The 10,407-nt window shown below is 46.7% G+C and overlaps 1 pseudogene; it reads left to right on the plus strand.

Moving 5' to 3' along the window:
• The first annotated feature begins 8,743 nt into the window (after positions 1–8,743).
• On the plus strand, positions 8,744–9,858 carry LOC100656058 (cathepsin B-like; annotated as a pseudogene).
• Positions 9,859–10,407: the final 549 nt, after the last annotated feature.

A 10,407-nucleotide genomic window follows, 5' to 3' on the forward strand; every position in this document is an offset into this window, starting at 1 on the left:
AGGCTGCCACAGTTCTCCCAGCCCAGGGCTCGGGACTTGGGAGGGGTGCTTCTCTGCCAGCCTCTAAGGGGCCCTCTGGACTGTCCCTTCTCTTCTGTTGTGATGCTCTGAGTGGTCTCCTAGCAGCTGGGAGGAGGCACATCCCTGCTCCTTGAGATGAATCCCTCAGAACAGCAGAGAGAGCTCGGGCTCACAGAGAGTTATTTCCAGTTGGGGACATAATCTTATGTTACTGATCATAACAAGGACAGCCACTCCCCCTTCAATTTCTGCTCTCCAAAACAATGTGATCTGCTGCTTTGCCTAGTCCTCCCAGAGTTCCAAAGAAACTTTTTACCCCTTTTTTCAGAGAAAACTGTGGCACTGGGCAGGACAGCGACTTGCCCAAGGTCAAAAATCAGGGCCAAGTTGGGACCAGAGCTCAGTTTCCTGTCTTTCAGCCAGAGACAAAAAGCACCTCTTTTTATTGATACTTAGAACAACAGAGCTGAAGAATCCTTGAAAATCTAAACATCTAAACCAAGACCTCCTTGTACAGGTGGGGAAACTGAGGCACAGAAAGGGGTGTGGGCCTCCCTCAATCCACAAAACTACAGCAGGCTCCCTTGGCCCTACAGTCCTGCTGGCCATGCTCTGTGCCCAAGGAATTCTGTAGCTGGTGGTCTGCTGGGCTCACAGAGGGCTCAGCCCTGAGTAGGGCCAGCCTTGGGCAGGGCAGGCACTGGCTTTTAGCCTCAGCTCTGTGGCTAGTTTGTGGAATAGAGTCCACATTCCTTTCAGTGCCCTGGTTTTCCCATCTGTATAGGGAAGGCTTGGTTTAGATCTCCAAGGATTCTTCAGCACTGATGTTCTATGTACCCCAAGAGTTGGCCACAGGTTGCTCAACTCAAATTAGTCAACTCCATAGTGTTATAACCCAAAAAAGATGCCTTCAGCTGCATTAACAAGATGAAAGACCAAAGAAGAGAAGGTGATAGGAACCCAGGAAGGGGAGTGGGGGGCTCCTGTAAGACCCAGGGCCCATTAAGCCCCTGCAGCCCAGAGTCACCCTCCTGGCCCCCAACTTGGTCATTGTTAACCTTCCGTCAGGGCAGCCCCTGCAGACCCACCTGCCATGCTGTGTGGTTGGAGGTCAGTTCACGGCCTCTTTGTGGATCCTAAGGTTGCTGTACCAGGGTCTTCAGATGCCAAGCTCTCCAGGCAGACTCTGGTCTGCTCCCTTCTCCATTCCCACCACAGCCTGCACAGTCACCACTCCTGCTGCTTGTCAGCTTCCAAGATGCCTGCCTGGACAGTGCCTCATATATGGCTTGTTCCCTTCCTGTCCCCTTCAGAGGACTGAAGAAGCCACTTGGAAAATTAGATTTGCTCAGACTCCAGGGCTCCGGAGAGCCATGTAGAAAGGAAGAAGGGAGGAGGGATGGAGGGAGAGAGATGGGGGCGGGGGGGGGTAGGAGGGAGAGAATGTCTTCAGCACTTGGGACAGCTCCAGACCCAGCTGAGGCTCCCAGGAGAAAGGAAGGGTGGGCAAGCAGTAAAGAAGCCAGCTTTACTTAGCATCCATTATGTGCCAAACAGTAGGTTGGGCACTACTCATACCATTCACTGAGACCGGTATTACCATTCCCTCTTTACAGTTAAGAAAACTATGGCCCAGAGAGGTTAGGCAATTTGACCAAGGGCACAGAGCTAGTTAGGAGCAGAGCTGACTGTAGGTCCAAGCTTGTGCTCACCACACCACACTGACTCTTTGAGAATAGAATGGGGATTTTCTATCTTCCATCTTGGGGTAGATATTGATCTGTTCCGAGAGATTACATGAGTTTCCTAAGACTGCCATAATACGTTGTTGTTGTTAGGTGCCGTCAAGTCAGTTCCGACTCATAGCGACCCTACGCACAACAGAACGAAACACTGCCCGGTCCTGCACCATCCTTACAATCGTTGTTATGCTTGAGCCCATTGTTGCAGCCACTGTGTCAATCCATCTTGCTGAGGGTCTTCCTCTTTTCCGCTGACCCTGTACTCTGCCAAGCATGACGTCCTTCTCCAGGGACTGATTCCTCCTGACAACATGTCCAAAGTATGTAAGATGCAGTCTCGCCATCCTTGCCTCTAAGGAGCATTCTGGCCACACTTCTTCCAAGACAGATTTGTTTGTTCCTTTGGCAGTCCGTGGTGTATTTAATATTCTTCACCAACACCACAATTCAAAGGCATCAATTCTTCTTCGGTCTTCCTTATTCATCGTCCAGCTTTCACATGCATATGATGCGATTGAAAATACCATGGCTTGGGTCACGCGCACCTTAGTCTTCAGGGTGACATCTTTGCTCTTCAACACTTTGAAGAGGTCCTTTGCAGCAGATTTACCCAATGCAATGTGTCTTTTGATTTCTTGACTGCTGCTTCCATGGCTGTTGATTGTGGATCCAAGTAAAATGAAATCCTTGACAACTTCAATCTTTTCTCCATTTATCATGACGTTGCTCATTGGTCCAGTTGTCAGGATTTTTGTTTTCTTTATGTTGAGGTGTAATCCATACTGAAGGCTGTGGTCTTTGATCTTCATTAGTAAGTGCTTCAAGTCCTCTTCGCTTTCAGCAAGCAAGGCTGTGTCATCTGCATAACGCAGGTTGTTAATGAGTCTTCCTCCAGTCCTGATGCCCCGTTCTTCTTCATATAGTCCAGCTTCTCGGATTATTTGTTCAGCATACAGATTAAATAGGTATGGTGAAAGAATACAACCCTGACGCACACCTTTCCTGACTTTAAACCAATCAGTATCCCCTTGTTCTGTCTGAACAACTGCCTCTTGAGCTATGTAAAGGTTCCTCATGAGCACAATTAAGTGTTCTGGAATTCCCATTCTTCCCAGTTTTATCCATAGTTTGTTATGATCCACACAGTCGAATGCCTTTGCATATGCAGTTAATAAAACACAGGTAAACATCCTTCTGGTATTCTCTACTTTCAGCGAGGATCCATCTGACATCAGCAATGATATCCCTGGTTCCACGTCCTCTTCTGAAACTGGCCTGAATTTCTGGCAGTTCCCTGTCGATACGTTGCAGCTGTTTTTTGAATGATCTTCAGCAAAATTTTGCTTGCGTGTGATATTAATGATATTGTTCTATAATTTCCACATTCGGTTGGATCACCTTTCTTGGGAATAGGAATAAATACGGATCTCTTCCAGTCAGTTGGCCAGGAAGCTGTCTTCCATATTTCTTGGCATAGACGAGTGAACACCTCCAGTGCTGCATCTGTTTGTTGAAACATCTCAATTGATATACCATCAATTCCTGGAGCCTTGTTTTTCACCAATGCCTTCAGAGCAGCTTGGACTTCTTCCTTCAGTACCATGGGTTCCTGATCATATGCCACCTCTCGAAACGGTTGAATATTGACTAATTCTTTTTGGTATAATGACTCTGTGTACTCCTTCCATCTTCTTTTGATGCTTCCTGCGTCATTTAATATTTTCCCCATGGAATCCTTCACTTACCAGATGGAACACACAGAAATCTAATTGACTACATCTGTGGAAAGAGACGATGGAAAAGCTCAATATCATCAGTCAGAACAAGGCCAGGGCCGACTGTGGAACAGACCATCAATTGCTCATATGCAAGTTCAAGCTGAAACTGAAGAAAATCAGAGCAAGTCCACGAGAGCCAAAATATGACCTTGAGTATATCCCACCTGAATTTACAGACCATCTGAAGAATAGATTTGATGCATTTAACACTAGTGACCGAAGACCAGACAAGTTGTGGAATGACATCAAGGACATCATACATAAAGCAAGAGGTCACTGAAAAGACAGGACAGAAAGAAAAGACCAAGATGGATGTCAGAGAAGACTCTGCAACCTGCTCTTGAGCATCGAGCTGCTAAAGCAAAAGGAAGAACTGAGGAAGTAAAAGAACTGAACAGAAGATTTCAAAGGGCCTCTTGAGAAGACAAAGTATTATAATGACATGTGCAAAGAGCTGGAGATGGAAAACCAAAAGGGAAGAACATGTTTGGCGTTTCTCAAGCTGAAAGACGTGAAGAAAAAATTCAAGCCTCGAGTTGCCATAAGTACTACAAAATAGGTGACTCTGAACACCCAGAAATTTATTGTCTCCCAGTTGTGGAGGCTAGTAGTTCAAATTCAGGATGTCGGCAAGCCATGTTCTCTTTGAAGTCTCTACGAGAAGATCTTTTCTTGTCTCTCCTGGCTTATGGCAGCCCCAGGCATTCCTTGGCCTGTAGGTCCATCTGCACACAGCTCTCCTCTGTGTGTCTCTGGGTCCCTTCTCTTTTATAAGAACACCACTCAGATGGGAGTAGGACCCACCATATTATGATATGACATCATGTTAATTGCTAATATCATCAAGGGCACTTTTTCCCAACAAGGTAACATTCACAGGTGCTGGGAGATAGGACTTCAACATATCCTTTTGGGGGACATAATGCAATCCATTGCAAGAATGAAGGTTCCTCTTGGACACTTGGGGCCATAAACAATCACTAGGGACATTTTTTTGGATGGAAGGAGCTATTGATTATTATGTAATACCTGGTAAACCCATGTTGGTGCTGCGACCAGAAGGAAACTCTGGGGTCTTCAGGCCTTTGTTAAGTCTCCAACCCATAACTCATCTCTGAGTGGCCTTGCATGAGCCACTTTGCCTCTCTGAGCTTCAGCTTCCTTATCTGCAAGCAGGTTGAGATGCCGCTGCCATCCACTTCTCCCTAGTACCAGCAGACCATGCATATCCACCCATGAACCAGGCCCACACTTTGTCCTCCTCCCCTGACTGGCTGTAAGAAACTTCCCATGAAGTCATGGGTACAGGTTGAGGGAGAAGTGGCGAAAAATAAGGGTAGGTACCAGGGGAGTCTGAATCATTTGGTCTCATATATGCCACTTGCATTTTATTAAGGAATGCTGCTGTGCAAGTCTAATCTTATGGTTCAGTGGGCCAGAGAACACCCAGTTCATATTGTCAATTCTGGTAGCACTGTTACTCGGTATTCCACGGTCAAGCATTAAATTTCTGTCAGGGAACAGGTCCATGGAACAAAACAAGACTAAAGGGGCACACCAGCCTTGGGGCAGGGACTGGAAGGCAAGAGGGAACAGGAAAAGTTGATAATAGGGAACCCAGGGTTGAGAAAGGAGAGTGTTGACATGTCGTGGGGTTGTTAACCAACGCCATACAACAATATGTGTAGTAAATGTTTGATGAGGAACTAGTTTGTTCTGTAAACCTTCATCTCAAGTTCAATAAAAAAAAAAAAAAATTTCTGTCAGGACCAAGAACAAGTCAGAAGCTGCTTTTCAAATGGACAAAAGTTGCCCACAGAAAAGAATATGGGTTTATGCCAAAATCCTAGGGGTCTTCATTGTGATTCTCGTATTGGAACCTGTAAGAAGCTCCATGTAGCAACTCTGCTGGCTGCAGATACTATTGCCTCTGCCGGATCGTAAGACTCAGGTGGCAGGGCAGCTCGCATTGCAGCATAAATCTGCTGCGGAGCTCTTTCTTGCTCTTGGCTCTACTCAAAACCTCCAACTTTATGGGCTACCTGATAAATGGGTCAGGACAACACACCTAAATGTTGTGTACGTTACCTCCAACATCTACACCTGCCCACCAGGCACTATGCTCCTTTCTATGTGATGGGTGGTGGAAGGTGCTACAATTTGTCTCTTGCTTTATAAGGCATATCCCAACATGGCCCTAGGCCAACTGAACCCCTAGAAACTTCCATGTGACATCCTCCTGAATTTGTCCAACATGTGTTGCCCACTCTCTGGCATGGATTATTAAGGCATCTAGGATGCTGGCTACTTCTTGCTCACCAGGTCCAATTAACAAAATGACATCGTTACAATGGACCAGCATGATGTTCTATGGGAGATCAAACTGATTCAAGGTCCCTTTGTAGTATATTATGAGAAGACCTGGTCACACAGTGGAGCCTTGATGGCACAGTGGTTAAGAGCTCAGCTGCTAACCAAAAGGTCGGCAGTTCAAATCCACCAGCTACTCCTTGGAATCCTATGGGGAAGTTCTACTCTGTCCTATAGGGTCTCTATGAGTCAGAATCAACTCGATGGCAATGGGTTTTTGTTTGTTTGCTTTGGTGGCACAATGGTTAAGTGCTCAGCTGCTAACTGAAAGGTTGGCGGTTCGAACCTACCAGCTGCTCCGCAGGACAAAGGTGTGGCAGTCTGCTTCTATAAAGATTTACAGCCTTGGAAACCCTATGGGGCAGTTTTACTCTGTCCTATAGAGCCACTATGAGTTGGAATTGGCTTGACGGCAACCAGCTTTTTTGTTTGTTTGTTTTGTGCTCTATTATGACAGAGAACTGGAGAGTTGACATAGCTAGCTCTGGGGTCAAAACAGTAAAGGCATACTGTAGTCCTGAAAACCACTTTTGATTTTCCTTGCTGATCACAAAAAAATAGGAATAGAAAATAAAGCATTTGCCAGGCCCATGGCTGCATACCATTTGTCAGGGGCTGTGTTGATTTGTTCCAGTAAAGATACCTGGAATAGCAGCCCCACTTGGCATCACCCTCTGATTAAGTTTGTGCTAATCTATTGCTATTCTCCAGGACCCATCTGGCTCTTGCAACAGTCAAACATACAAGTAATAGGAATTACTACCCTGCATCTCTCATGTCTTTGATACAGGCATAAATTTCTGCTATTTCCTGAGGGATATGGTATGGCTCTTGGTGTACTCTTGGGGAAAGGGAAAGGTAGGTGGGGAACAGTTTCAGGGCTTCCATCTGACACTTTCTACCATAACAGCCTTCAATCTACAGGTCGGGGAACCAATGAGGGGATTCTGCCAGTTGCTGAGCATGTCTATCACTGTCATTCATTCTGGAAATGGGGAAATAACCACAGGATGGATCTGCGATCCCACTGGCCCTCTATTAGTCCATTACTACATATATTAACTGACCTTCATAAGCCCCAACTCTTTTTTTTTTTCTGTTGCAAAAGACCTCTTTATTTATGTATTTATTTTTATTGTACTTTAGATGAAGGTTTACAGAACAAACTAGTTTCTCATTAAACAGTTAGTACACATATCATTTTATGACATTGGTTACCAACCCAATGACATGTCAACACTCCCCCTTCTCAACCTTGGGTTCCCTATTACCAGCTTTCCTGTCCCCTCCTGCCTTCTAGTCCTTGCACCAGAGCTGGTGTGCCCGTTTTGTTTTATGGGCCTGTCTAATCGTTGGCCGAAGGGTGCCTAAGTTCCTACTCTTTATCAGGGGATTTCAGGGTTTTGGTTTTCAGGAATTAGTGACAGAGCCCGTGTCTAGTAACCTCCTGGATGGTCTGGGTAGTAGTTTCCTTTCCCCAGAGGATAGTCACCCTGATAAATGGCCACGGGTTTCTTTGGAGAAAGATTCTCATCAAGGGGGCTCCGAGCCTGTGAACTGGCTTCGGTCAGGGAACAGAGTAACAGGCAATACACCTGCCAGATGATGACTCAGGATAGGTTCCTACCCTGTAGACCTAGAATTTTTCCTACTATAGCCAAGAAGCTTCCCCAAACATAAAGTACAAATAGATCACATCCATAGAGCCTTTCACAACTTACAGGACAATAATGATAGGAAACACATAGTGCCTATTACGTTTTTGGCACTGCTCTGGGTGTTTGCCCGCATTTACACTCAGTTCACCCTCACACTCTTATGAGATAGGACAGGCCTTCCCTGTCTTGTTCATTGCTGGGTCCACAAGTGTCTTAGTTTTCTAGTGCTGCTATAACAGAAACACCACAAGTGGGCAGCTTAAAGAACAGAAATTTATTTTCTTACAGTTTAGGAGGCTGAAAGTCCAAATTCAGGGCACCATCTATACGGGAAAACTCTCTCTCTATCTAGGCTCTGGGGGAAGATCTTGTCTTATCTCAGCTTCTTTAGCCCCAGCGTTCCCCAGTTCCCTGGCAATCTCCAGTTCACACAGCATCAATCCCCCCCCCCCACCCCATTTGTACTTCTTGTCTCTGTGCCTAATCTGCTCTTTTTATATCTCAAAAGTGATTAGGCTTAGACCAGACTTAATGGTCTGACTGAGACTAGAAGGAACCCTGAGGTCATGGTCCCCAGACCTTCCATTAGCCCAGGACTGGAACCGTCCCCAAAGCCAACTCTTCAAACAGGGACTGGACTGGACTGAAAGATAGAAAATGATACTGGTGAGGAGTGAGCTTCTTGGCTCAAGTAGACACATGAGACTATGTTGGCAGCTCCTGTCTGGAGGGGAGATGGGAGGGCAGAGGGGGTTAGAAGCTGGCTGAATGCACACAGAAATACGGGGTGGGGAGAAGCAGTGTACTGTCTCATTAGGGGGAGAGCAACTAGGAGTATATGGCAAGGGGAATATAGATTTTTGTATGAGCGACTGACTTGATTTGTAAACTTTCACTTAAAGCACAATAAAATTTTTTATAATTAAAAAAAGTAATTAGGTTTAAGATACACTCTACACTAATATGGCCTCATTAACATAACAAAGAAGACCCTATTTCCAAATGGGATTATATCCACAGGTATAGGGGTTAGGATTCCAACATATTTTTGGCGGGGGGGCCACAATTCAATCCATAACATCAGAACTCTGCTTGGCACATATTAGACACACAGTAACTATATGTTGAATTATTATCCCCATTTTGCTGATGAGAAAACTGAGGCACAGCGGCGATGGCGGCAGCATCGGGACCTGGACAGAGCACACCGAGCAGCTGCAGGCTTGGGCTCTCAGTGGTAGAATTCAGTAAATCCAAGATCCAGCTTCCAAAACGTGGCAGCTCTTGGCTACCCTCTGCTGCCTGGTGGTGCTGACCAACACCCACAGCAGGCTGTATTTCAAGCCCCTATCAGATGAGCTCTTCAACCATGTCAACAAACATATACTACATGGCAGACTGGACACAACTTCCACAACGTGGGTGTGAGCTATGTGAAGAGGCTGTGTGGGACCCTACTGAATGGACCCAAGCTGCCCCAGAGAGTTTTTTTTGCTGAGGAAATTGATCTGCCTGAAAACTTTTCACGCTCGGGAAAACTGGTCAAAATGTGCAACCTTCAAAGAGATCAGAGACCAGGGTTCCTGTGGCTCTTGCTGGGCATTTGGGGCTGTGGAGGCCATTTCTGACCGGGTCTGCATTCACACCAATGGGAATAGCAATGTGGAAGTGTCTGTGGAGGCCTTGCTCACCTGCTGTCGCACGGAGTGTGGGGGCGGCTGCAGTGGGGGCTTTCCCGCTGGAGCTCGGAGCTTCTGGACCAGGGAAGGCCTGGTTTCCGGTGGCCTCTATGACTCCCATGTAAGCTGCAGACCCTACTCCATCCCTCCATGTGAGTACCACATCAATGGCTCCCGGCCCCCCATGCAAGGGAGAAGGAGGAGAGACTCCCGAATGCAGCAAGCCCTGCGCACCTGGCTATTCCCCATCCTACAAAGAAAACAAGCACTACGGATATAGTTCCCACGGTGTCTCTTCTTCTGAGATCATGGCTGAAATCTACAAAAATGGCCCAGTAGAGGGCGCCTTTTCTGTGTATACAGACTTCTGGCGTACAAGTCTGGACTGTACCAGCATGTGACTGGAGAAGAGGTGGGAGGCCATGCCATCGGCATCCTGGGCTGAGGAGTGGAGAATGGCACCCCCTACTGGCTGGCTGCCAACTCCTGGAACACTGACTGGGATGACAACGGCTTCTTTAAAATCCTCAGAGGACAGGATCACTGCAGAATCGAATCAGAAATTGTGGCTGGAATCCCAGACACTGACCAATACTGGAAAAAGGTCTAATCAGCTGTGGCCCTGTCCAACCAGCCCTGGAGGAGTTCCCCCATAAATATACCCATCTGGGCTGGGGATAGGAGATGGGGGAGTGGGAATGTCTTTTATTCTTTGAGTTCAGATAAGATATAAGAGGTTTTAGACAGTAGCTGGTATGTTTCAGGGCCTGAAGAACTGGATTGGGCCAAACCTTGTGTCTACTATTGGAGCTGATCTTTTCTGGAGTGGACAGAGCTATCTTCCATGGAGACAAACCCAAATCCTGGCTACCTCCCAGCCCGTTCAGTGGACTGATTCTCACAATGTAAGCTACTGCTGAAAGCAAAGTGAGCCCTTTCCCCACAGGCTGGTACTCTGAGTAGCACCTGCTGCTCCAGCGGCTGTTCTACCTCCAGCTGCAACAACTCCCCCCCCCACCCCAGCATCTCCAGGGAGCAAGGCAGAGTGAGGACCTAAAGGATTTGACTTCCAGTTTTCCAAAGGAATGGAAAGCGTAACTCCTAACAAGAAGATTTACATTTCCACACGTAAGCAGTACCTCTAAGCAAGTGTCTTTCC

The sequence above is a fragment of the Loxodonta africana genome, chromosome 7 (assembly GCF_030014295.1).
Source record: "Loxodonta africana isolate mLoxAfr1 chromosome 7, mLoxAfr1.hap2, whole genome shotgun sequence".
In the NCBI taxonomy this organism is placed as follows: domain Eukaryota; kingdom Metazoa; phylum Chordata; class Mammalia; order Proboscidea; family Elephantidae; genus Loxodonta; species Loxodonta africana.